This window comes from Coregonus clupeaformis, unplaced genomic scaffold (genome assembly GCF_020615455.1).
Source record: "Coregonus clupeaformis isolate EN_2021a unplaced genomic scaffold, ASM2061545v1 scaf0574, whole genome shotgun sequence".
NCBI lineage: Eukaryota > Metazoa > Chordata > Actinopteri > Salmoniformes > Salmonidae > Coregonus > Coregonus clupeaformis.
The window spans coordinates 273492-299658 of record NW_025534029.1 but is presented as its reverse complement, the minus strand read 5'-3'; the positions used below and the strand labels follow the sequence as shown (position 1 = coordinate 299658).

Below are 26167 nucleotides of genomic sequence, written 5' to 3'. Positions count from 1 at the left end.
AAAAAATTGTAAAATGATAGAAGTATGAGGCAAGCAATTAAGAGCCTACAATTTACACATTAATGTTTTGCCCCTTATACCTGTAAGGTTCCAAGCAGGTTCTACAAGTCACAGCAACACCACCCGATCACCCTGCGATGATCTGCGAAGATAATCCGGGTCCCGGCACCAATGCTTGGCAATGCGGTCTGCTGGGTTGCCCGACTACTGCGTTGTGTTCCGGTGCACTGAAGACAAGACACTGGCGTACTTGAAGGCACTTTATTGTGGCCAACTCTCTCAATCTGTTCAACATCAAGGAGAGAAAATGTTCAAAACTCTACCCTCGACCAGAATCCGCCTCTCAGTCGAGTACAATGCGACTCAGTATGATCACATTCAAAAATACAAGGGATACAAATACAACATAATTGGAAAATAAACATCACATCTGGTGTATATTTTATGTATGTGTCATATTGCATGTTATCTCTGCCAAAAACTCTGAGCTTTTAGCCTTTACATTAATACTGTGCAACATGACATAAACCATCTTTCAAATAGGTAATACATACAGTAATATGCACGAAGCAACATGTAATCCTTCACATTTGAGCTTTTCAGTGCCATTAAACACTAATCAATCCATGAAAACATTTTAAATGAACACATATTTTTAACCTGATATAGGGAATACATACCTGTTCAACATCAAGGGAGAGAAATGTTCAAAACTCTACCCTCGACCAGAATCCGCCTAACATAAAAGAACAACGTGGGCTTCATCACAAGAGGATAGACGATTGCTTAACTTACAGCTAAACAAAACCACGAGGTTAGCTAAGTTAGCAATTTCCAAACTCTCAAAAATAGCTAAATTCACGACGACAGCTTGATTAAATGTACGTACACTCATCATATAATATACATACAAGTTACTATGTTCACTGAAACGTTTTAGTTTTAACAGGTATATCAAGTTTATATCACGCTAAGTGAACACACTGCCTCTCTCCAGTCGAGACAATACATTGACTGAGAAAAGCATGACACCCCTCATATAACGCCTGTAAACCAACACTCTAGAGGGCACTTACAACTAACTCTCCCAATACATCTGTAGACTACACGAAATGCTGAACAATACAATATTTTGGGTGGAAATCAACTCACAAAATAAAATAAAAATAGAAAATGAACGGTTGCAAAAATCTGTAATTCTTTGACCTGTTACACTGGCAAGCTCCAACTAGCTGCATTGTACCGATAAGTCATTGGTAGTGCATTGTTTGCTTTCGCAGATTGGAAATGCATTGTATTGGCATGAGGAAGTGTTATTACGGTAATTAGCAACTGTTTTGCATTGGATTGTTGGGTATTGTGCATGTAGCTGTGTAAGCGTTGTCACTGACTTGCTATTTTGGTGAATTGTCCATGTTTGTAAAGCGGTGCAGTAGCCTGTATTCTTGCTGCAAGACAGCCGTGCATGGCTGCAAATACATTGTGTGTAATGTGTACTACTCGATTTTACTCGATCCTGTGTTATCCGCAGAGAAAATAGTTGTGCCCCCTTAGTCATTTTCTGTTGCCACCTTGCCGTGTTCCATCCTGCCGCCGGGCCTGGCTAACGAGTAACCAGCGGTAAACTACACAAATTATTTCCAAAGTCAAGGACCATTAAATGCGCCGCAGTGTAAAAAAGCAGGGCGTAGGCCACAAAGACCCGTTATAAAAATGATTAAATTAATCTAAATCACCTGATTCATTGTAGAAACGTGTGTTTATGGTGTTCCACAGAGAGTTCAGGTGAAGTTAACTAGATGTTTATCTCTAGTCTACGGACCTTTTAGATCAGGGAGGTAGAGGACCGAGAACGTTATATTCCAACATGTGACTCTCTGCCTAAAGTCACAAGACAAAATGGAGAATAGAGAACATGTGACTCCACTTTTCACTTCCGTTCGAACTGGAAAAAAGGACTTCCGCTTAACACTACAAATAATACTCCAAGCAGTAGGCTTCTGTTTAGCTCATTTTCAAAAGTTACCGGTCCGATATCATTTTACCATTCCTCCTTTGTTCAATCATGTTGTCTGGTGTTCTACTCTGCACGGAGCGTAAAGTCACAAGAGAAAAAAAGCCAGGCTCCGCCTTCACTTCCTTTCAACTGAAACGTTGGAATTCGGCCAACATACAAATAATACTCCAGTCGTAGGGAAGAAGCCTTCTGCTTTTAGTAACTTATTTTCTAAAGTTAACGTGCAGTTTCTCTGGACCCCGCATAGGTTGGACATTGGGCCTCCCTAATATTATAGATTATTTTCTTAGGCAAATGTTGGGAAATGACAAGGGTAAACCATAGTAAACATGGTTGATACTTTTATAATCCAGATGCCTGAATAGAGAATGTAGCCATTACAGTGTGTAACTATTCTATAATGTATGACTGTATATTATTTTTAAGAAAGTGTATAAGTCACGCCACCAATATAATGACATAAGGGAAAGAGGCCCCACCTGGAAAAGCTCACGTAGCCCCTCGTAAAGTAACTATACGTGGCCCTTGGACTTTGTAATGTGTTTGTGGCGTGTGCTCTGAAAGAGTTCATCATTTACATAAAGAGGGTAACTGTGTATACATGACTATGCAATTTGTGTCTGTGGTAAAAGGACAGCTTTGAGTCAAGGAAAGTTAGTTGCTCCATGGACAAGCTTGGATTTGTTAAGCCTTAATAAAGTAGTATTTTTGAATTCACAAGCTCCGGTTTCTTGAGAGAGATATTTTTGAGTTAACTACTTTGAGTTAAATATTTCCTACCACAATATAAAATAAAATCGAATGTTTCCAGCCAGATATCCAGTCACAAACCGATCGCTGTACATCGTGCTGAAATAGAGACATGTCTATGGGCTTGCATGCCTAACTAATCGATGATAGGGTTCATTTGGTGCTAGAGCACAGTCAAGCTTTGCTATAGCCCTAATGGATAAAGGTTTATTGGTAGGCCTCTATTTGGTTGTGATTTTCTCATGTTAAGCCTAACATTTCACAAAATCAATACACGGGTGTCGCATTGCTGCACACATTTTTTTGCTGGCTGGTGACAATAATGCCATTACTTGTTCATTAATTAAAAACTGGACATTCAAACAATGCAGATTTTAAAATAAATTGTCCATGCATACTAATCAGCTACCAATTTATTTTAAAAATAATATACAACTGTCCTGTAGCTGCTACCTGAACCTGCATCATGAACCCTCCTGTGGCACTCTCCCAGCTTGGATAGAACTGTCACGATTCAGCCAGGCTGCTCCTCCTCCTTGCTCGGGCAGGCTTCGGCGTTCGCCGTCCCCGGGAGTACTAAGCTGCTGCCATCGATGTTTCGGTGTTTGTCTTGTTTGGTCTTTATTGTTTACACCTGTTTCCCATTATGTTGGATTGTATTCCCTATATTAACCCCTGTCTCTCATTTGGTTATTTTTGTGTGATTGTTCGTTTGTCATTCCGGCAGTTTCTTGTATGTACGGTCTTTGTGTTTTCCTCCCTGTTTTGGAGGTTTTGTTTTTTGTACGTTTATTTTACTGTGTTTACATTTACATTTACGTCATTTAGCAGACGCTCTTATCCAGAGCGACTTACAAATTCGATTGCATTCACCTTATAAGTGGGAAAACCACTTTACAATGGTTTTTTGGGGGGTAAGGGGGGTAGAAGGATTACTTTATCCTATCCCAGGTATTCCTTAAAGAGGTAGGGTTTCAAAATGTCTCCGGAAGGTGGTGGTGACTCCGCTGTCCTGGCGTCGTGAGGGAGCTTGTTCCACCATTGGGGTGCCAGAGCCGAACAGTTTTGACTGGGCTGAGCGGGAACTATGCTTCCGCAGAGGAAGGGGGAGCAAGCAGGCCAGAGGTGGATGAACGCAATGCCCTCTCGTTTGGGTGTGGGACTGATCAGAGCCTGAAGGTACGAGGTGCCGTTCCCCTCCCACAGCTCCATAGGCAAGCACCATGGTCTTGTAACAGATGCGAGCTTCAACTGGAAGCCAGTGGAGTGTGCCGGATGGAGCGGGTGACGTGAGAGAACTTGGGAAGGTTAAACACCAGACGAGCTGCGGCATTCTGGATGAGTTGTAGGGGTTTACTGGCACAGGCAGGGACCAAGCCAACAGCGAGTTGCAGTAATCCAGATGGGAGATGACAAGGCCTGGATTAGGACCTTGCCGCTTCCTGTGTAAGGCAGGGTCGTAATCTCCAAATGTTGTAGAGAGCATGAACCTACAGGATCGGGTCACCGCCTTGATGTTAGCGGAGAAACGACAGGGTGTTGTCCAGGGTCATGCCAAGGCTCTTCGCACTCTGGGAAAGAGGACACAACAGAGTTGTCAACCGTGATGGCGAGATCATGGAACAGGCAGTCCTTCCCGGGAGGAAGAGCAGCTCCATCTTGCCAAGGTTCAGCTTGAGGTGGGTGATCCATTCATCCATACTGATATGTCTGCCAGACATGCAGAGATGTGATTCGCCACCTGGTTATCAGGAAGGGTGTTCAGTAAAAAGAACTTTTTGCCAGCCGCTCTGTGTCCTGCATTTGACTTCCCCGCTAACCACATATCGTTAAGCATGACAAGAACGCTGTTGTGCGTGAAACCAGTCTATTAATGCCAAATAATACTGTCAGCACTGCCCTTGAAACATTAGCTTACTAGGGATTGTTTCATTATTCAGTGTACTATCTATAGCTACTGTGCCTTCAGAAATGGATTCATACCCCTTGACTTATTCCACATTTTGTTGTGCTAAGCAGCCTGTATTCAAAATGAATGAAATTGTTTTACCCCTTCCACAATACCATAATGGCAAAGTGAAAACATGTTGTTAGAAATGTTTGCACATCTATTGAAAATTAAATACATATCTAATTTCCATACACTACCGGTCAAATGTTTTAGAACACCTACTCATTCAGGGTTTTTCTTTATTTTTACTATGTTCTACATTGTAGAATAATAGTGAAACATCAAAACTATGAAATAACACATGGAATCATGTAGTAACCAAAAAAAAGTGTTTGTATTTGTATTTGTTAGGGATCCCCGTTAGTTCCTGCCAAGGCAACAGCTACCTCTTCCTGGGGTCCAAAAATCTAATCAAATCAAAATATATTTTAGATTCTTCAAAGTAGCCACCCTTTGCCTTGATGACAGCTTTGCACACTCTTGGCATTGTCTCAACCAGCTTCATGAGGTGGTCACCTGTAATGCATTTCAATTAACAGGTGTGCCTTCTTAAAAGTTAATTTGTGGAATTTGTTTCCTTCTTAATGAGTTTGAGCCAATCAGTTGTGTTGTGACATGGTAAGGGGGTATACAGAAGATAGCCCTATTTAGTAAAATACCAAGTCCATATCATGGCAAGAACAGCTCAAATAAGCAAAAAGAGAAATGACAGTCCATCATTACTTTAAGACATGACAAGGTCAGTCACTCTGGAAAATTTCACCATGTGTATTTTTCACCGTAGAGCATGGAGGAGGAGGTGCCTTTCGGTGTGGGGGTGCTTTGCTGGTGACACTGTCTCTATTTATTTAGATTTCAAGGCACACTTAACCAGCATTGCTACCACAGAATTCTGCTGCGATACGCCATCCCATCTGGTTTGGGCTTAGTGGGACTATCATTTGTTTTTCAACAGGGACAATGACCCAACACACCTCCAGGCTGTGTAAGGGCTATGTTACCAAGAAGGAGAGTGGTGTAGTGCTGCATCAGATGACCTGGCCTCCACAATCCCCCGACCTAAAACAAATTGAGATGGTTTGGGATGGAGTCGGACCCAGAGTGAAGGAAAAGCAGCCAACAAGTGCTCAGCATATGTGGGAACTCCTTCAAGACTGTTGGAAAAGCATTCCAGGTGAAGCTGGTAGAGAGAATGGCAAGAGTGTGCAAAGCTGTCATCGGCAAAGGGTGGCTATTTGAAGAATCTCAAATATAAAACATGTTTTGAATTGTTTAACACTTTTTGTTACTGGCATGATTCCATATGTGTTTTTCATAGTTTGATGTCTTCACTATTAGTCTACAATGTAGAAAATAGTCCAAATAAAGAAAAACCCTTGAATGAGTAGGTAGTTCTAAAACATTTGACCGGTAGTGTAAGTATTCACACCCGAGTCAATACTTTATAGAAGCACCTTTTAGCAGTGGTTACAGCTGAGTCTTTCTAAACCTGGATTGTGCAACATTTCCCCATTATTATTTTACAAATTCTTCAAGCTCCGTCAAATTGGTTGTTGATCATTTCTTAGACAACAGTGGCCGTAAATGCCGTTTAAGATGAGGAGGACCATTATTTATTTTTTTAATGAGCATGCGCCTTATTTCTATTACAGCATGTTGGATGACTGTCATTCATATTCCATTCACCCAGTTCAATGTAACATCGATAGGTTTAGGCTACTACACTGATACTCAAATTTTCCCTATACCCACATCATGAGGTTGCTACAACTTAGTCTATGAATGAAAGTTTACAACGTAGGTGACATACGGACAGTGACACATTCAATACCGCCTTGCACACTCTTGCCTGCAATTAGCTTATCTAGGGTGTAATCATTTGTCCCACAGTTGCAAACAAGAGTTTCTAATGGACAAATTCAGATATGTTTATATGTTTGAGCCGGGTGTTTGAGTAACTAAACTAGCCAGCTAGCTAACATACGGCATCCCTCTGTTGGAGCAGAAGTGTTTGAGTAACTAAGCTAGCCAGCTAGCTAACATAGCATCCCTCTGTTGGAGTAGGGATTGCTTGAGTAACGCCTAAACTAGCCAGCTGCATTTGCTAGCTAAGTAAGTGAAACTGAAAGTGAAAAGAAATGAGTGAATTCTCTCTCTCTCCTTCTCCTTCATTTTTGAATAAATTAGTCAACTACTCACCACATTTTATGCAGTGCAGTGCTAGCTAGCTGTAGCTTGTTCTTTCAGTACTAGATTAATTCTCTGATCCTTTGATTGGGTGGACAACATGTCCAGTTCATGCTGCAAGAGCTCTGATAGGTTGGAGGGAACGTCCTCCGGAAGTTGTCACAATTACTGTGTAGTCTATGGAAGGGAGTTGTGCTATCGTACAGTGCTGTTGAGGCTACTGTAGACCTTCATTGCAAAACAGTGTGTTTTAATCAATTATTTGGTGACAGGTGAATATATCCTTAATGATTACAAGCATACCCATAACATGATGCAGCCACCACTAAGCTTGAACATTTGAAGAGTGGTACTCAGTAATGTGTTGGATTGGATTGTCCCTAACATAACACTTTGTATTCAGGACAAAAGTTAATTGCTTTGCCACATTTTTTGCATTATTACTTTAGTTCCTTGTTGCAAAACAGGATTCATGTTTTGTTATGTTCCTCTCCGGCAACTGAGTTAGGAAGGATGTCTCTATCTTTGTAGAGGCTGGGTATATTGATACACACCATCAAAAGTGTAATGAATGAAGGAATATTCAATGTCGTCTACCCATAGGTGCCCTTCTTTGCAGGCATTGGAAAACTTCCCGGGGTCTTTGTGGTTGAATCTGTGTTTGAAATTCACTGCTCGACTGAGCGACCACTTACAGATAATGTGTACAGTATGTCTGGGGTACGGAGATGAGGTAGTCATTTTAAAAATCATGTTAAACACTATTATTGCACACAGAGTGAGTCCACGCAACTTATTATGTGACTTGTTGAGAAACATTTTACTCCTGAACTTTCTTAGGCTTGTAATAACAAATAGGTTGAATTCTTATTAACTCAAGACATTTCAGCTTTTCATTTTAATTAATTTGTTAGAAAAACATGATTCCACTTTGACATTTTGGGGTATTGTGTGTACGCCAGTGACTAAATTAATCTCAATTTAATCCATTTTAAATTCAGGGTTGCTAACAACAAAATGTGAAAAGTGGAAGGGGTATAAATACTTTCTGAAGGCACTGTATATACAGTATTTAGTGGCTATTTAGCTGCTATTGTTGTAGTAAATTATCCCTATACTTATTAAAACAAACAAGTACTTTGAGTTTTGTAGAATCAAGATAGACTTTATTACACAAGCAATGAGCTGAGCTGGTCTGCAGTAGAGCAACTGCCGTCCCAGACTTGGAGCTCTCTCTTTATACAGCTTCATCATTTCATATCATACTCCGGAGCCACTATGGTTTCTTTGTCTAGCTTCTTTCCTGTCTATCCCCATGTCTGCTTGGTCTCCTTTTCATATCATATCGGAACCCCCTCTTTATCCAAACAGCCACCCTTCCTTGACCTTGAGCCACTATGGTTTCTTCTTGTGGCTATGTGTATCGGGTCATAGCGCGCACAAACAAGTGATAACGTTAGTTCCGTTTACTACAATACAGGTGTATCTGTTCCTGAAGTTTATCTACATCCCATGTCCTTGAACTACAGGCCCAGACCAGATGCAGGGAGCTAGAGGGAACCATCATTTATCAGAAGCACAGCATTTGCACTAAAGAAATGTCTCTACTATTGCTAGGCTTATTATAATATGTAATGAAAAATACCTATAGAGTCATTTCATCATGTTTCTGTTTTAACCCTTTAATTGGTTCTTAATTGGTTCTCTCTGCCTCCTTCTTTCCACTCCTCTCCTCTTTTGACCTCACCCTCTCACCGTCCCCCCCTACTCACAAGGCAGGCAATACGCTTGACCTCATCTTCACTAGATGCTGCTCCTCTACTAATCTCACTGCAACTCCCCTCCATAAATCTCCGACCACTACTTTGTTTCCTTTTCTCTCTCGCTCTCCTCCCACACCTACTCACTCCTGCCCCTACACAGATGGTAATGCGCCGCCGCAACCTTCGCTCTCTCTCTCCCATACTCTCTCCTCTTCCATCCCTATCTCTCTTCCTCTGCTCAATCCTTCTCCCCTCAATCTCCTGATTCTGCCTCCTCAATCCCTCCCTCCCTCCCTTTCTGCATCCTTTGACTCTCTGTAGTCCCCTATCCTCCCGGCCGGCTCGGTCCTCCCCTCCAGCTCCGTGGCTTGATGACTCATTGCGAGCTCACAGAACAGAGCTCCGGGCATGCGGAGCCGAAATGGAAGAAACTAAACTCCCTGCCGACCTGGCATCTTTTCCTCCCTCCTCTCTACTTTTCTTCATCTGTTTCTGCTGCTAAGGCCACCTTCTACCACTCTAAATTCCAACATCTGCCTCTAACCCTAGGAAGCTCTTTTTGCCACATTTTCCTCCCTCCTGAATCCTCCCCCCCTCCTCTCTCTGTGGATGACTTCGGTCAACCACTTTGAAAAAAAAGGTTGAGCGTACATCCGATCCTCGTTTGTTCAAGTCTACTGCACACTGCTGGTCCTGCCTCACTGCCCTACCCTATGCTTTGACTTCTTTCTCCCCTCTCTCTCCAGATAAAATCCCTGCGACTTGTGACTGCAGGCCGCCCAACAACCTGCCCGGCTTGACCCCATCCCCTCCTCCCTTCTCCAGACCATCTCCGGTGACCTTCTCCCCACTTCACCTCGCTGATCAACTCATCCTCTGACCGCTGGCCATGTCCCTTCCCGTCTTCAAGAGAGCGAGAGTTGCTCCCCTTCTCAAAAAACCAACACTCGACCCTCACTGATGTCAACAACTACTGACCGTATCCCTTCTTTCTTTTCTTTCCAAAACTATTGAGCGTGCCGTCTTTAGCCAACTCTCTTGCTATCTCTCTCAGAATGACCTTCTTGATCCAAACCAATCAGGTTTCAGGACTGGTCATTCAACTGAGAACTGCTTCTTCTCTGTGTCACTTGGAGACTCTCCTTGGCACTGCTAAAGCTAACTCTCTCTCCTCTGCTCTTGTCCCTTCTAGACCTGTCTGCTGCCTTTGATACTGAGAACCATCAGATCCTCCTCTCCACCCTCTCCGAGCTGGGCATCTCCGGCGCGGCTCACTCCTGGTTGCGTCCTACCTGACCGGTCGCTCCTACCAAGTGGCGTGGCGAGAAGCTGTCTCCGCACCCGTGCTCTCACCACTGGTGTCCCCCAGGGCTCAGTTCTAGGCCCTCTCCCTTTTCTCCCCACCAAGTCACTTGGCTCTGTCATATCCTCACATGGCCTTTCCTATCATTGCTACGCTGACGATACACAACTAATCTTCTCCTTTCCCCCTTCTGATAACCAGGTGGCGGAATCGCATCTCTGCATGTCTGGCAGACATATCAGTATGGATGACGGATCACCACCTCAAGCTGAACCCTGGCAAGACGGAGCTGCTCTTCCTCCCGGGGAAGGACTGCCCATTCCATGATCCCTACCATCACGGTTGACAACTCCGCTGTGTCCTCCTCCCAGAGTCTCTCGAAGAGCCTAGGCGTGACCCTGGACAACACCCTGTCGTTCTCCGCCAACATCAAGGCGGTGACCCGCTCCTGCAGGTTCATGCTCTACAACATTCGAGATACGACCCTGCCTTACACAGGAAGCGGCACAGGTCCTAATCCAGGCACTTGTCATCTCCGTCTGAACTACTGCAACTCGCTGTTGGCTGGCCTCCCTGCCTGTGCCATTAAACCCCTACAACTCATCCAGAATGCCCGCAGCCCGTCTGGTGTTCCAACCTTCCCAAGTTCTCTCACGTCACCCCCCTCCCTCCGCCACACTCCACTGGCTTCCAGTTGAAGCTCGCATCCGCTACAAGACCATGGTGCTTGCCTATGGAGCAGTGAGGGGAACGCACCTCTGTTACCTTCAGGCTCTGATCAGTCCCTTACACCCAAACGAGCATTGCGTTCATCCACCTCTGGCCTGCTGGCTCCCTTCCTCTGCGGAAGCATAGTTCCCGCTCAGCCCAGTCAAAACTGTTCGCTGCTCTGGCACCCCAATGGTGGAACAAGCTCCCTCACGACGCCGGACAGCGTGAGAGTCACTCACCACCAACTTCCCGGAGACATTTGAAACCCCACCTCTTTAAGGAATACCTGGGATAGGGATAAAGTAATCCTTCTACCCCCCAAAAAAATTGTAAAGTGGTTATCCCACTGGCTATAGGGTGAACGCACCAATTTGTGAGTCGCTCTGGCTAAGAGCGTCTGCTAAATGACGTTAATGTGCCCTTGAGCAAGGCACTTAACCCTAATTGCTCCTGTAAGTCGCTCTGGATAAGAGCGTCTGCTAAATGACTAAAATGTAAAATGTAATGTAAATGTTAATCCATAGGTATATCGGGCATAAAGGTGTTTCATTATAGAACATGCAGAATTCATATAATTAGTTTATAACTAAAAATCTCCAATAAGAACAGCTCTTAGTTATGTTATTCACTCCTCTTCACGTCATGTTAGAGAACAGCTCTTAGTTGTTCACAATAATCCACGGGGCTGAGTGCCTTGTTGTTTAAATTCAATAACACCATAGAGATTTCAATCATATCAGTCTATCTTACCTTACAGGCCTAACTCAATATTAGGCACCTAATAACACCATAGAGAATCAAATCAAGCTTTATTTATACAGCACATTTCAGACATGGAATGGAACTCAATGTGCATCACAGGAAAAAAAACTAATAAAAACAATTAAAATGAAACTAAATATTTATTACACAAATATAAGAGGATAAAAAACTAAAGAATTACAATTAAAATGCACGACTAAAAAGCACCCTGAGGAAAAGCACCACTAAAAAGGTGTGTTTTAAGATCTCTTTTTTAAAATGCCACAGTTTCGTTCCTCCTCATACACCTTAGCCAAATGTATTTAAACTCAGTTTTTCACAATTCCTGACATTTAATCCCAGTAGAAATGTCCTGTCTTAGGTCAATTAGGATCACCACTTTATTTTAAGAATGTGAAATGTCAGAATAATAGTAGAGAGAATGATTTATTTCAGCTTTTATTTCTTTCATCACATTCCCAGTGAGTCAGAAGTTTACATACACTCAATTAGTATTTGGTAGCATTGCCTTTAAATTGTTTAACTTTGGTCAAACGTTACGGGTAGCATTCCACAAGCTTCCCACAATTAGTTGGGTGAATTTTGGCCCATTCCTCCTGACAGAGCTAGTGTAACTGAGTCAGGTTTGTAGGCCTCCTTGCTTTCGAACATGCTTTTTTCAGTTCTGCCCACAAATGTTCTATAGGATTGAGGTCAGGGCTTTGTGATGGCCACTCCAATACCTTGACTTTGTTGTCCTTAAGCCATTTTGCCACAACTTTGGAAGTATGCTTGGGGTCATTGTCCATTTGGAAGACCTATTTGCGACCAAGCTTTAACTTCCTGACTGATGTCTTGAGATGTTGCTTCAATATATCCACATAATTTTCCTTCCGCATGATGCCATCTATTTTGTGAAGTGCACCAGACCCTCCTTTCAGCAAATCACCCCCACAGCATGACGCTGCCACCCCGTTCTTCACAGTTGGGATGGTGTTCTTCGGCTTGCAAGCGACCCCCCCCTTTTTTCCTCCAAACATAACGATGGTCATTTGGCCAAACAGTTCTATTTTTTGTTTCATCAGACCAGAGGACATTTCTCCAAAAGTACAATCTTTGTCCCCATGTGCAGTTGCAAACCGTAGTCTGTCTTTTTTATGGCGGTTTTGGAGCAGTGGCTTCTTCCTTGCCGAGCAGCTTTTCAGGTTATGTTGATATAGGACTCGTTTTACTGTGGATATAGATACTTTTATACCTGTTGTTCTGGGATTGATTTGCACTTTTCGCACCAAAGTACGTTCATCTCTAGAAGACAGAAACGCGTCTCCTTCCCCCTGAGTGGTGTACGGCTCCGTGGTCCCATGGTGTTTGTTTATACTTGTGTACTATTGTTTGTACAGATGAACGTGGTACCTTCAGGTATTTGGAAATAGCTCCTAAGGATGAACCTTATGAATAGTTTGTTAACAAGAAATGTGTGGAGTGGTTGAAAAAATGAGTTTTAATGACTCCAACCTAAGTGTATGTAAACTTCCGACTTCAACTGTATATGATACGTAATAACTAGTAAGCACACAGACTGTGTTTAAAACCCTGCTGTTAATATACAGTCTTGGTCAAAAGTTGAGAATGACACAAATATTAATTTTCACAAAGTCTGCTGCCTCAGTTTTTATGATGGCAATTTGCATATACTCCCGACTGTTATTGTCACGAACGTCAGGGTAAGGAGTAGACCAAGGCGCAGCGTTGCAGGCAAACATACTCATTTATTAGTGAAACGCGATCAAAACAACAAAAGACGGTAACGTGACAGTAAACGGTCAAACACAACCAACACGAAACAAGAACCCACCAAACACAAAGGAAAACCGACAGTTTAAATATGGCTCCCAATCAGAGACAACGAGCCAACAGCTGACACTCGTTACCTCTGATTGGGAGTCACTCAGGTACACATAGAAAAAGAACAACTAGACTACCCAACATAGAAAACGAAAACACACCGAAACAAACACACCCTGGCACAATAACTCGAGTCCATAGCCAGAGTGTGACAGTTATGAAGAGTGATCAGATGAATTGCAATTAATTGCATTTTGCCATGAAAATGAACTTAATCCCCAAAAAACATTTCCACTGCATTTCAGCCCCCTGCGCACAAGGGACCAGCTGACATGTCAGTGATTCTCTCGTTAACACAGGTGAGTGTTGACGAGGACAAGGCTGGAGATCCTCCTGTCATGCTGATTGAGTTAGAATAACAGACTGGAAGCTTTAAAAAGGACGGTAGTGCTTGAAATCATTGTTCTTCCTCTGTTAACCATGGTTACCTGAAAGGAAACACTTGCCGTCATCATTGCTTTGCACAAAAAGGGCTTCACAGGCAAGGATATTGCTGCTAGTAAGATTGCACCTAAATCAACCATTTATCGGATCATCAAGAACTTCAAGGAGAGAGGTTCAATTGTTGTGAAGGCTTCAGGGCGCCTAAGAAAATCCAGCAAAGCGCCAGGACCGTCTCCTAAGTTGATTCAGCTGCGGGATCGGGGCACCACCAGTGCAGAGCTTGCTCAGGAATGGAAGCAGGCAGGTGTGAGTGTATCTGCACGCACAGTGAGGCGAAGACTTTTGGAGGATGGCCTGGTGTCAGAAGGGCAGCGAGGAAGCCACTACTCTCCCAAGGAAAAACATCAGGGACAGACTGATATTCTGCAAAAGGTACAGGGATTGAATTGCTGAGGACTGGGGTAAAGTCATTTTCTCTGATGAATCCCCTTTCCGATTGTTTGGAGCATCCGGAAAAAGCTTGTCGGAGAAGACAAGGTGAGCGCTACCATCAGTCCTGTGTCATGCCAACAGTAAAGCATCCTGAGACCATTCATGTGTGGGGTTGCTTCTCAGCCAAGGGAGTGGGCTCACTCACAATTGAGAGGAACTTCTCCCAACCATACAAGAACAGTTTGGTGACGAACAATGTCTTTTCCAGCATGATGGAGCACCTTGCCATAAGGCAAAGGTGATAACCAAGTGGCTCAGGGAACAAAACATTGAAATATTGGGTCCATGGGCAACGAAACTCCCCAGAACTTAATCCCACAAATTCTGACAAACACCAAGCATTGATTAGGCAAGAATGGGCTGCCATCAGTCAGGATGTGGCCCAGAAGTTAATTGACAGCATGCCATTGCAGAGGTCTTGAAATAGAAGGGTCAACAATGGAAATATTAACTCATTGCATAATTTAATGTAATTGTCAATAAAAGCCTTTGAAACTGATGGAATGCTTGTAATTATACTTCAGTATACCATAGTAACATCTGAGAAAAATATCTAAAAACACTGAAGCAGCAAACTTTGTGGTTTGTTTGTTTGCTAGCAAGCTACCGAGGCGGCTGATGAGTCCGTGTTGTTGTTGAAAAAGCGTCCTGTCCACTGGAGGAAACAGCTCTTGAAAGACTCACATCGTCATCTGCTGACTGGAGTGGGTAACGCAGTTTGGGAAAATATTCACTACACTGTGTTCATTCTGCCAAACAATATCATGTCATTTCAAAATAAGGTGAGCTGGATGGTGGACGGGGTTGATCATGATGAGTTGGATGGTAGACAGGGTTGATCATGGTGATGGTGAATTGTCCTCAGACATTGATATCAGTCTTCAGATCCCTCTAGCTTGCTCGCTAAGCAAACCAAAGAAATCTACCTGCCAACATTTCTGTAATCTCTGGTGAACAGACTTAACTGGTATCATAGCATCTGTCAACAGACTGTGGGACGGCAGCGACTTAAGGGACTTTTCTGACCACATCCCAACTAGTCAACATGTTAAACGGACTCTTGCCTTAACCCTAACGATAGACTTGCAGAGAGAGGGGGAGGAGCTACCGCCCTGCTTTCTATGAGCTGACCAATCCAGTTGTTGGGAAACAATCACACCATTCTGTTGTTGGGGTACGTACGCCCACACCATTCAAACAGACTATTTCACTCACATTGCAATTAATAGAAATCTGGAAATAATGGATAGTTAAAGTTTTCAGAGGGTGGACCCTTGTTGACAGTACATCAAATTACACTAAGGAAGGCCACATTAAGAACGCTTGGGGTGGCAAAACTCACCCTGTAGGTCTTTTCTCCGGTGTGTGTACACTAGTCTACCATTAACTGGATTGAGCTAACAAAAGTGGAAAGGTTACCCAACAGTGTGGTGTTTTCTCTTGTGTAAAGCCAGGATTCCTGACTGAGTGAATCTCTTCCCACACTGATCATAACCAAAAGGCTTCTCTCCTGTGTGTATTCTCTTGTGTTCAACCAGGCTTCCTGACTGAGTGAATCTCTTCCCACACTGATCACAACCAAAAGGCTTCTCTCCTGTGTGTATTCTCTTGTGTAAAGCCAGGTCTCCTGACTGAGTGAACCTCTTCCCACATTGATCACAGCTATAAGGTTTCTCTCCTGTGTGTATTCTCTTGTGTGTATTAAGATTTGTTGAAGAGGTGAAACTCTTTCCACAGTCAAAGCAGCAGTGAGGTTTCTTCCCTGTAAGTCTCAGCTGGTGTTTCTTGAGGTGTTCTGATCTGGAGAGACACTTCTCTGCCTCCTCAGCATCATGATGTTGATTAGCCTCCCCAGATGATAAACCCCTTCTACTGAGAGAGCGACGGTTAGGGCTGTCCCCTGTGAAACAAAGACAGACAGTTAGGGTTCCTTCTTCATATCGAAGTTAGTTCAAGGCCCAGCTTTCCAAACTCTTGTGATCAAATTTTAGCATTTTGGATGGGTTAAAATCATCAATGTAACCAATGGGGTAGGAGTGCTTCTAATGATTCAACATTTTAAGAAGGTTAGTGATTGTATTTAATGGTAATTAAGGAAATCTAGGGAGTGTCCCAAAATAAATGTATGTAAGAGCATAAACCCACTCCGTCCCGGTGTTTTCCTGCAGTCGACCAGCAGCACAGACACCCTCTTCAGACCCAGCAGTAAGTTACCAGGATAGGCACGACCTGGGACCCCAAGAGGGGAGGGGGAGGAAGGTTGGAAGGAGAGGGGGTGGAATAGGTGTTTCCTGAAAATCCCAAAAAGAGGGTAGTAGAGTTCTCATGTTAGTACACTGAGGGTAAAACAACACAACAATGGTATGATGAGGTCTTGCATTTAAATGGGGACGGCCACAACGGAGTGGAAACATTGCCCCCTTGCTGTTTAAGACTTAATGGACACCAAATACATTTTTTCCAAACTCTGCTTCTTCATTCCGGTCCGTTGAACAACAGGAGTTACCAAACAACAGAAAATGAAAAATGTGGTTTTCAACGATGGGTTTATGATATAGCTTCCAACTTGTAAACAATTACCCATTCCTAAAAGTGAGTACTACTTTCACAGCATGTTAAAAGTAACACGCACGATATGCACCTGGGGCTCCCACAGGAGAAACCAATATCTTACACTTCAGACCAATAGCACACTCCCTATCGGGAAAAAGGGCAAATTGATTTAGCTTATTTTTATTTTAGACCCCAATTACGTTTCTATGTGAGAATTCCAAGAATATTTTTGGGCATTGCTGGCGATGGAATCAGCCAATAACAAAAGGGATGGAAGTATAGACAACATTCCTTGATCTGATCTACAGGATATTTGATCTGATCTACAGGCTATTTGATCTGATCTTCAGGCTATTTGATCTGATCTACAGGATATGCATCAGACTATTTTGAAATGTTAACCTAATATAATACATTGCCTTTAGAACGTCTGCACTCCCTTGAACCTTTTTCACATTTTGTAACGTTACAAAGTGGAATTTAAATATATTAAATTGTAATTTTTTGTAATCGATGTGCTAATTTCAAATTGTCAATGTGGCTTTGATTGGAAAGTTGATGTTACGTTGGAAAGCTTTATGTTTATGACAGTTTGCGATAGAACACATGAAAAAAAGGGCGGGTGTCATGTTTTGGCTGACAAATGTACTAAAATGTAATAACATCAAAACTATGAAATAACACATATGAAATCATGTTGTAACCAACAAAGTGTTAAACAAATCAAAATATATTCCAGGTGACTACCTCATGAAGATGGTTGAGAGAATGCCAAGAGTGTGCAAAGCTGTCATCAAGGCAAAGGGTGGCTACTTTGAAGAATCTCAAATATAAAATATATATTTATTTGTTTAACACTTTCTTGGTTACTACATGATTCCATTTGTGTTATTTCATAGTTTAGATGTCTTCACTATTATTCTACAACGTAAAAATAAAGAAAAACCCTTGAATGAGTAGGTGTCCAAACTTTTGACTGGTACTGTATATATTTCTTTCCACTTTCAAATGGTACAACAAAGACGTTTGGAGGTAGAGGGCTGCGGGCTCTGGGAGATCATTGCAGCGCGGTCTGTATTTTTCATGTTGAGGGCGGTCAGACAGAAAACGTTGTGATAAATATAGTTGTTCCGCTGATTATTTGGAAACGGTGTCTTTCTGCTGTGTATGCGTTAGCCTAGCTATTGTACTAAAAGACCTACCTATGAATGGGCGAATAAATCACGTGGCAGTTATCTTTCAAAGGAAATTCACTTAAATATAATTAGGCTATAGTTTACTACAGTGTCTGTTAATAGAAAGAATTTGGGGGCGCTCAACCAACGTGAGTCGAGGTGAAATCCCAAAATCTTATCATCATAAAGCAAAAGGCGCAACATGGGGAATAAGCGTTGAGTCTTGTCCTTTTGAAAATATATATTAATTATCCATTTATTTGTCTCTGACTGAAAATATTCCCGCTCCTAAAAGACAGGCTATATCCTAAATGCAAAACGTAGGTCAAGAGAAAGTGTAACGGACCGCTCATCTTTCTTGCTGCTTGAAGTTCGGCAGCCATACCTCTCCTCTCCTAGTTCAGCAGCCATACCTCTCCTCTCCTCTCCTAGTTCAGCAATCATACCTCTCCTCTACTCTCCTAGTTCGGCAGCCATACCTCTCCTCTCCTAGTTCAGCAGCCATACCTCTCCTCTCCTAGTTCGGCAGCCATACCTCTCCTCTCCTAGTTCGGCAGCCATACCTCTCCTCTCCTAGTTCAGCAGCCATACCTCTCCTCTCCTAGTTCAGCAGCCATATCTCTCCTCTCCTAGTTCGGCAGCCATACCTCTCCTGTCCTAGTTCAGCAGCCATACCTCTCCTGTCCTAGTTCAGCAGCCATACCTCTCCTCTCCTAGTTCAGCAGCCATACCTCTCCTCTCCTAGTTCGGCAGCAATACCTCTCCTCTCCTAGTTCAGCAGCCATACCTCTCCTCTCCTAGTTGGGCGTGCCAGATCAGGTGAGTGTTTGGTCTCAATTAAATAGAGTAGTCTATATTTGAATGGATGGAGAAGCACGGGCAGTTATCTTCCCAAGGAAATGAACTTCCTAAATATTATTAGGCTATACAGTGCCTATGGAATGTCTACACCCACTATAACTTTTTTCACATTTGTTGCTTTAAAAAGTGGGATTGAAATAGGTTTGATTATATGTTTTCGTAATTCATCTACACAAAATAATGTGAAAGTAAAAACAAAATTCTACAAATGTGTACAAACAAATACAAAACAATAACTAATATAGTCAGTAAAGTTGGTGTTAAGAAATCACATAATAAGTGATATGGACTGTAAACTAATAGCGGTTAACATGATTTTTTTTGAATGACTAACCCTTCCTCTGTTAATAATGATTTTGTGTATGGTGTATTAAGCCACCCAGACACATCAAAGATGTTCACAATAATCCCCAATAATGACAGAGTGAAAGGAGAATATAAATATTCCAGATCTTGTTTGCAACAAGGCACTAAAGTAATACTGCAAAAAAATTAACAGGGCAAATGAATACACTTTTTGGGCCTAAATGCAAAGCCTTAAGTTTGGGTAAAATCCAACATAACATCACTGAGTAACTGCCTCCTTATTTTCAAGCATGGTGATGGCTGCATCATGGTAAGGAAATGCTTGACATCGTCAAAGACTGGGGAGTTTTACGGGATGAAGCCCAAACGGGAGATCCTAGAGGAAAGACTGCTTCATTCTGCTTTACACCAGACACTGGGAGAGGAACTCACCTTTCAGCTAGACCGTAACCTACAACACAAAGCCACATCTAAATCTTTGTGAAGCTAAAAGGCTAGCTTGCTTACAGTTTTTAGCAAACTGCTAGTGGAGTATCCTACAGCCAACTGGCAAGCTGCTAGTGGAGTAGCCTACAGCCAACTGGTAAGCTCCAACTAGCTGCATTGTACCAATAAGTAATTGGTAGTGCATTATTGTTTGCTTACCGCGATTGGAAATGCATTGTATTATTACGGTAATTAGCAACTGTTTTGCATTGGATTGTTGGGTATTGTGCATGTAGCTGTGTAGCGTTGTCATGACTTGCTTTTTAGGAATTGTCCATGTTTGTAAAGCGGTGCAGTAGCCTGTATTCTTGCTGCAAGACAGCCGTGCTTGGCTGCAAATACATTGTGTGTAATTGTACTATCGATTATTATCCATCCTGTGTTATCAGCAAGCGAAAATAGTTGTGCCCCCTTAGTCATTTCTGATGCCCCCTTGCCGTGTTCATCCTGCTGCCGGGCCTGGCTACGATTAACCAGCTAAACTACACAAATTATTTTCCAAAAGTCAAGGACCATTAAATGTGCGCAGTGTAGAAGCAGGAAGTAGGCCACAAAGACCGGTTATAAAAATGATTAAATTAATCTAAACTCACCTGATTCATTGTAGAAACGTGTGTTTATGGTCGATTGCAGAGTTCAGGCGAAGTTAACTAGCTGTTTATCTCTAGTCTACAGACCTTTTAGATCAGGGAGGTAGAGGACCGAGACGTTATATTTCAACATGCCTAAAGTCACAAGACAAAATGGAGAATAGAGAACATGTGACTCCATCTTCGCTTCCGTTCGACTGAAAAATGGGACTTCCGCCAACATACAAATAATACAGCAGAAGTCTGTTTAGCTCATTTTCAAAAATTACCGTCCGATATAATTTTAACATTCCTCCTTTGTTCAATCATGTTGTCTGGTGTTCTACTCTGCACGGAGCGTAAAGTCACAAGAGAAAAGAGCCAGGCTCCGCCTTCACTTCCGTTCAACTGAAACGTTGGGATTCGGCCAACATACAAATAATTTTTATATTTTTATATTATTTAACGTTTATTTAACCAGGTAAGCCAGTTGAGAACAAGTTCTCATTTACAACGGCGACCTGGCCAAGATAAAGCAAAGCAGTGCGATAAAAACAACAACACAGAGTTACATATGGGGTAAAACAAAACATAAAGTCAAAAATACAACAGAAAATATATATACAGTGTGTGCAAATGTAGCAAGTTATGGAGGTAAGGCAATAAATAGGCCATAGTGCAAAATAATTACAATAAGTATTAACACTGGAATGATAGATGTGCAAGATATGATGTGCAAATAGAGATACTGGGGTGCAAATAAGCAAAATAAATATCAATATGGGGATGAGGTAGTTGGGTGGGCTAATTTCAGATGGGCTGTGTACAGGTGCAGTGATCGGTAAGGTGCTCTGACAACTGATGCTTAAAGTTAGTGAGGGAGATAAGAGTCTCCAGCTTCAGAGATTTTTGCAGTTCGTTCCAGTCATTGGCAGCAGAGAACTGGAAGGAATGGCGGCCAAAGGAGGTGTTGGCTTTGGGGATGACCAGTGAGATATACCTGCTGGAGCGCATACTACGGATGGATGTTGCTATGGTGACCAATGAGCTAAGATAAGGCAGGGATTTGCCTAGCAGTGATTTATAGATGGCCTGGAGCCAGTGGGTTTGGCGACGAATATGTAGTGAGGACCAGCCAACAAGAGCGTACAGGTCACAGTGATGGGTAGTATATGGGGCTTTGGTGAAAAACGGATGGCACTGTGATAGACTACATCCAATTTGATGAGAAGAGTGTTGGAGGCTATTTTGTAAATGACATGGCCGAAGTCAAGGGTCGGTAGGATAGTCAGTTTTACGAGGGCATGTTTGGCAGCATGAGTGAAGGAGGCTTTGTTGCGAAATAGGAAGCTGATTCTAGATTTAACTTTGGATTGGAGATGCTTAATGTGAGTCTGGAAGGAGAGTTTACAGTCTAACCAGACACCTAGGTATTTGTAGTTGTCCACATAGTCTAGGTCAGACCCGTCGAGTAGTGATTCTAGTCGGGTGGGCGGGTGCCAGCAGCGTTCGATTGAAGAGCATGCATTTAGTTTTACTAGTGTTTAAGAGCAGTTGGAGGCTACTGAAGAAGTGTTGTATGGCATTGAAGCTCGTTTGGAGGTTTGTTAACACAGTGTCCAATGAAGGGCCAGATGTATACAAAATGGTGTCGTCTGCGTAGAGGTGGATCTGAGAGTCACCAGCAGCAAGAGCGACATCATTGATATACACAGAGAAAGAGTCGGCCCAAGAATTGAACCCTTTGGCACTCCCCATAGAGACTGCCATAGGTCCAGACAACAGGCCCTCCGATTTGACACATTGAACTCTATCTGAGAAGTAGTTGGTGAACCAGGCGAGGCAGTCATTTGAGAAACCAAGGCTATTTAGTCTGCCAATAAGAATGCGGTGGTTGACAGAGTCGAAAGCCTTGGCCAGGTCGATGAAGACGGCTGCACAGTACTGTCTATTATCGATCGCGGTTATAATATAGTTTAGGAACTTGAGCGTGGCTGAGGTGCACCCATGACCAGCTCGGAAACCGTATTGCATAGCGGAGAAGGTACGGTTGGATTCGAAATGGTCGGTGATCTGTTTGTTAACTTGGCTTTCAAAAACTTTCGAAAGGCAGGGCAGGATGGATATAGGTCTGTAACAGTTTGGATCTAGAGTGTCACCCCCTTTGAAGATGGGCAGCTTTCCAATCTCTGGGGATCTCAGACGTTACGAAAGAGAGGTTGAACAGGCTAGTAATTGGGGTTGCGACAATTTCGGCAGCTAATTTTAGAAAGAAAGGGTCCAGATTGTCTAGCCCAGATGATTTGTAGGGGTCCAGATTTTGCAACTCTTTCAGAACATCAGCTGTCTGAATTTGTGTGAAGGAGAAGCGGAGGGGGGGGGGGCATGGGCAAGTTGCAGCGGAGGGTGCAGACCTGGTGGCCGGGGTAGTGGTAGCCAGGTGGAAAGCATGGCCAGCCATAGCAAAATGCTTGTTGAAATTCTTGATTATTGTAGATTTATCGGTGGTGATGGTGTTTCCTAGCCTCAGTGCAGTGGGCAGCTGGGAGGGGGTGCTCTTATTCTCATGGACATTACAGTGTCCCAAAACTTTTTGGAGTTAGTGCTACAGCATGCAAATTTCTGTTTGAAAAAGCTTGCCTTTGCTTCTCTAACTGCTTGTGTATATTGGTTCCTAACTTCCCTGAAAAGTTGCATATCGCGGGGGCTATTCGATGCAAATGCAGTACGCCACAGGATGTTTTTGTGCTGGTCAAGGGCAGTCAAGTCTGAGGAGAACCAGGTCGTCATTTTCTAATTTTAGTCATTTAGCAGATGCTCTTATCCAGAGCGACTTACAGTTAGTGAGTGCATATATATATTTTTTTTCATACTGGCCCCCCGTGGGAATCGAACCCACAACCCTGCCGTTGCAAAAGACATGCTCTACCAACTGAGCAACACAGGGCTTAACATTTCACGAAATCTATACACTGTGTCGTAATGCTGCAATTATATAGCCTGCTGGCTGGTGGTAATAATGTCATTTCTTATTCAGTAATTAAAGCTGGACATTCAAACATTGCAGATTTAAAAATAAATTGTCCATGCATACTAATCAGCTACCAATTGATGTTTTAAATAATATACAACTGTCCTGTAGCGGCTACCTGAACCTGCATGACATGAACCCTCCTCGTGCTCTCTCCCAGCTTGGATAGAACGCTGTTGTGCATAAATCTATTTAAATTAAACTATCTATAGCTACTGTGCCTTCAGAATGGATACATACCCCTTGACTTATTCCACATTTTGTTGTGTTACAGCCTGAATTCAAATTGAATTAAATAGTTTTTTACCCCCTTACACAATACCCCATAATGGCAAAGTGAAAACATGTTGTTAGAAATTTTTGCAAATATATTTAAATTAAATACAGAAAAATCTCATTTACATACACTACCGGTCAAATGTTTTAGAACACCTATTCATTCAAGGGTTTTTCTTAATTTTTTACTATGCTCTACATTGTAGAATAATAGTGAAGACATCAAAACTATGAAATAACACATATGGAATCATGTAGTAACCAAAAAAGTATTTGTAGTCATTAGGGATCCCCTTTAGATTCTCCCAAGGCAGCAGCTACTCTTCCTGGGGTCGAAAAAATATTTGTGATTCTTCAAATAGCCACCCTTTGCCTTGATGACAGCTTTGGACACTCTTGACATTCTCTCAACCAGCTTCATGAGGTAGTCACCTGGAATGCATTTCAATAAACAGGTGTGCCTTCTTAAAAGTTAATTTTTGAAATTTCTTTCCTTCTTAATGCATTTGATTCAATCAGTTGTGTTGTGCCAAGGTAAGGGGGGGTATACAGAAGATAGCCATATTTGATAAAAGACCAAGTCCATATTATGGCAAGAACAGCTCACATAAGCAAAGAGAAACGACAGTCCATCATTACTTTAAGACATGAAGATCAGTCACTCATTTCAAGAACTTTGAACGTTTCTTAAAGTGCAGTCGCAAAAACCATCAAGCTCTATGATGAAACTGGCTCTCATGAGGACCGCCACAGGAATGGAAGACCCAATTACCTCTGCTGCAGAGGATAAGTTCATTAGAGTTACCAGCCTCAGAAATTGCAGCCCAAATAAATGCTTCAGAGTTCAAGTCACAGACACACCTCAACATCAACTGTTTAGAGGGGACTGTGTGAATCAGTCCTTCATGGTCGAACTGCTGCAAAGAAACCACTACTAAAGGACACCAATAAGAAGAAGAGACTTGCTTGGGCCAAGAAACGCGAGCAATGGACATTAGACCGGTGGAAATTTGTCCTTTGGTCTGTAGTCTAAATTTGAGATTTTTGGTTCAAACCGCTGTGTCTGTTTGAGATGATGTGTGGGTGAACGGATGATCTCTGCATGTGTATTTCCCACCGTAAAGCATGGAGGAGGAGGTGGTATGGTGTGGGGGTGCTTTGCTGGTGACACTGTCTGTGATTCATTTAGAATTCAAGGCACACTTAACCAGCATGGCTACCACAGCATTCTGCAGCGATACACCATACCATCTGGTTTGAACTTAGTGGGACTATCATTTGTTTTTCAATAGGACAATGACCCAACACACCTCCAGGCTGTGTAAGGGCTACGTTACCAAGAAGGAGAGTGATGTAGTGCTGCATCAGATGACTTGGCCTCCATAATCCCCCGACCTAAACCAAATTGAGATGGTTTGGGATGAGTCGGACCTCAGAGTGAAGGAAAAGCAGCCAACAAGTGCTCAGCATATGTGGGAACTCCTTCAAGATTGTTGGAAAAGCATTCCAGGTGAAGCTGGTAGACAGAATGGCAAGAGTGTGCAAAGCTGTCATCAAGGCAAAGGGTGGCTATTTGAAGAATCTGAAATATAAAGCATATTTTGATTTGTTTAACACTTTTTTGGTTACTACATGATTCCATATGTGTTTTTTCATAGTTTTGATGTCTTCACTATTAGTCTACAATGTAGAAAATTGTCCAAATAAAGAAAAACCCTTGAATGAGTAGGTGATCTAAAACCTTTGACCGGTAGTGTAAGTATTCACACCCGAGTCAATACTTTATAGAAGCACCTTTTAGCAGCGGTTACAGCTGAATCTTTCTGGGTAAGTCTCTAAGAGCTTTCTAAACCTGGATTGTGCAACATTTCCCCATTATTATTTTACAAATTCTTCAAGCTCCGTCAAATTGGTTGTTGATCATTGCTAGACAACAGTGGCCGTAAGTGCCGTTTAAGATGAGGGAGGACCATTATTTATTTTTTAATGAGCATGGCCTTATTTCTATTACAGCATGTTGGATGACTGTCATTCATATTCCATTCACCCAGTTCAATGTAACATCGATAGGTTTAGGCTACTACATGATACTCAAATTTCCCCTATACCCATCATGAGGTTGCTACAACCTAGTCTATGAATGAAAGTTTACAACGTAGGTGACATACGGACAGTGACACATTCAATACCGGCTTGCACACTCTTGCCTGCAATTAGCTTATCTAGGGTGTAATCTTTTGTCCAACAGTTGCAAACAAGAGTTTCTAATGGACAAATTCAGATATGTTTATATGTTTGAGCCGGGTGTTTGAGTAACTAAACTAGCCAGCTAGCTAACATAGCATCCCTCTGTTTGAGCAGGGTGTTTGAGTAACTAAACTAGCCAGCTAGCTAACATAGCATCCCTCTGTTTGAGCCGGGTGTTTGAGGAACTAAACTAGCCAGCTAGCGAACATAGCATCACTCTGTTTGAGCAGGGTGTTTGAGTAACTAAACTAGCCAGCTAGCTAACATAGCATCCCTTTGTTGGAGCAGGGTGTTTGAGTAACTAAACTAGCCAGCTAGCTAACATAGCATCCCTCTGTTTGAGCCGGGTGTTTGAGTAACTAAACTAGCCAGCTAGCTAACATAGCATCCCTCTGTTTGAGCCGGGTGTTTGAGTAACTAAACTAGCCAGCTAGCTAACATAGCATCACTCTGTTTGAG

At 42.5% G+C, this 26167-nt stretch overlaps 1 long non-coding RNA gene across 1 annotated transcript in view; it reads right to left on the bottom strand.

The window, feature by feature from the left end:
* Positions 1-1780: 1780 nt before the first annotated feature.
* Positions 1781-26167, bottom strand: part of LOC123485101 — a 46737-nt gene continuing 22350 nt past the window's right edge. Inside the window, exons 2-3 of the long non-coding RNA XR_006658867.1 lie at positions 20179-20262; positions 1781-1822 (exon numbers count right to left, since the gene is read on the bottom strand). This is a non-coding gene — a long non-coding RNA (uncharacterized LOC123485101). The remainder of the gene's footprint in view (positions 1823-20178; positions 20263-26167) is intronic.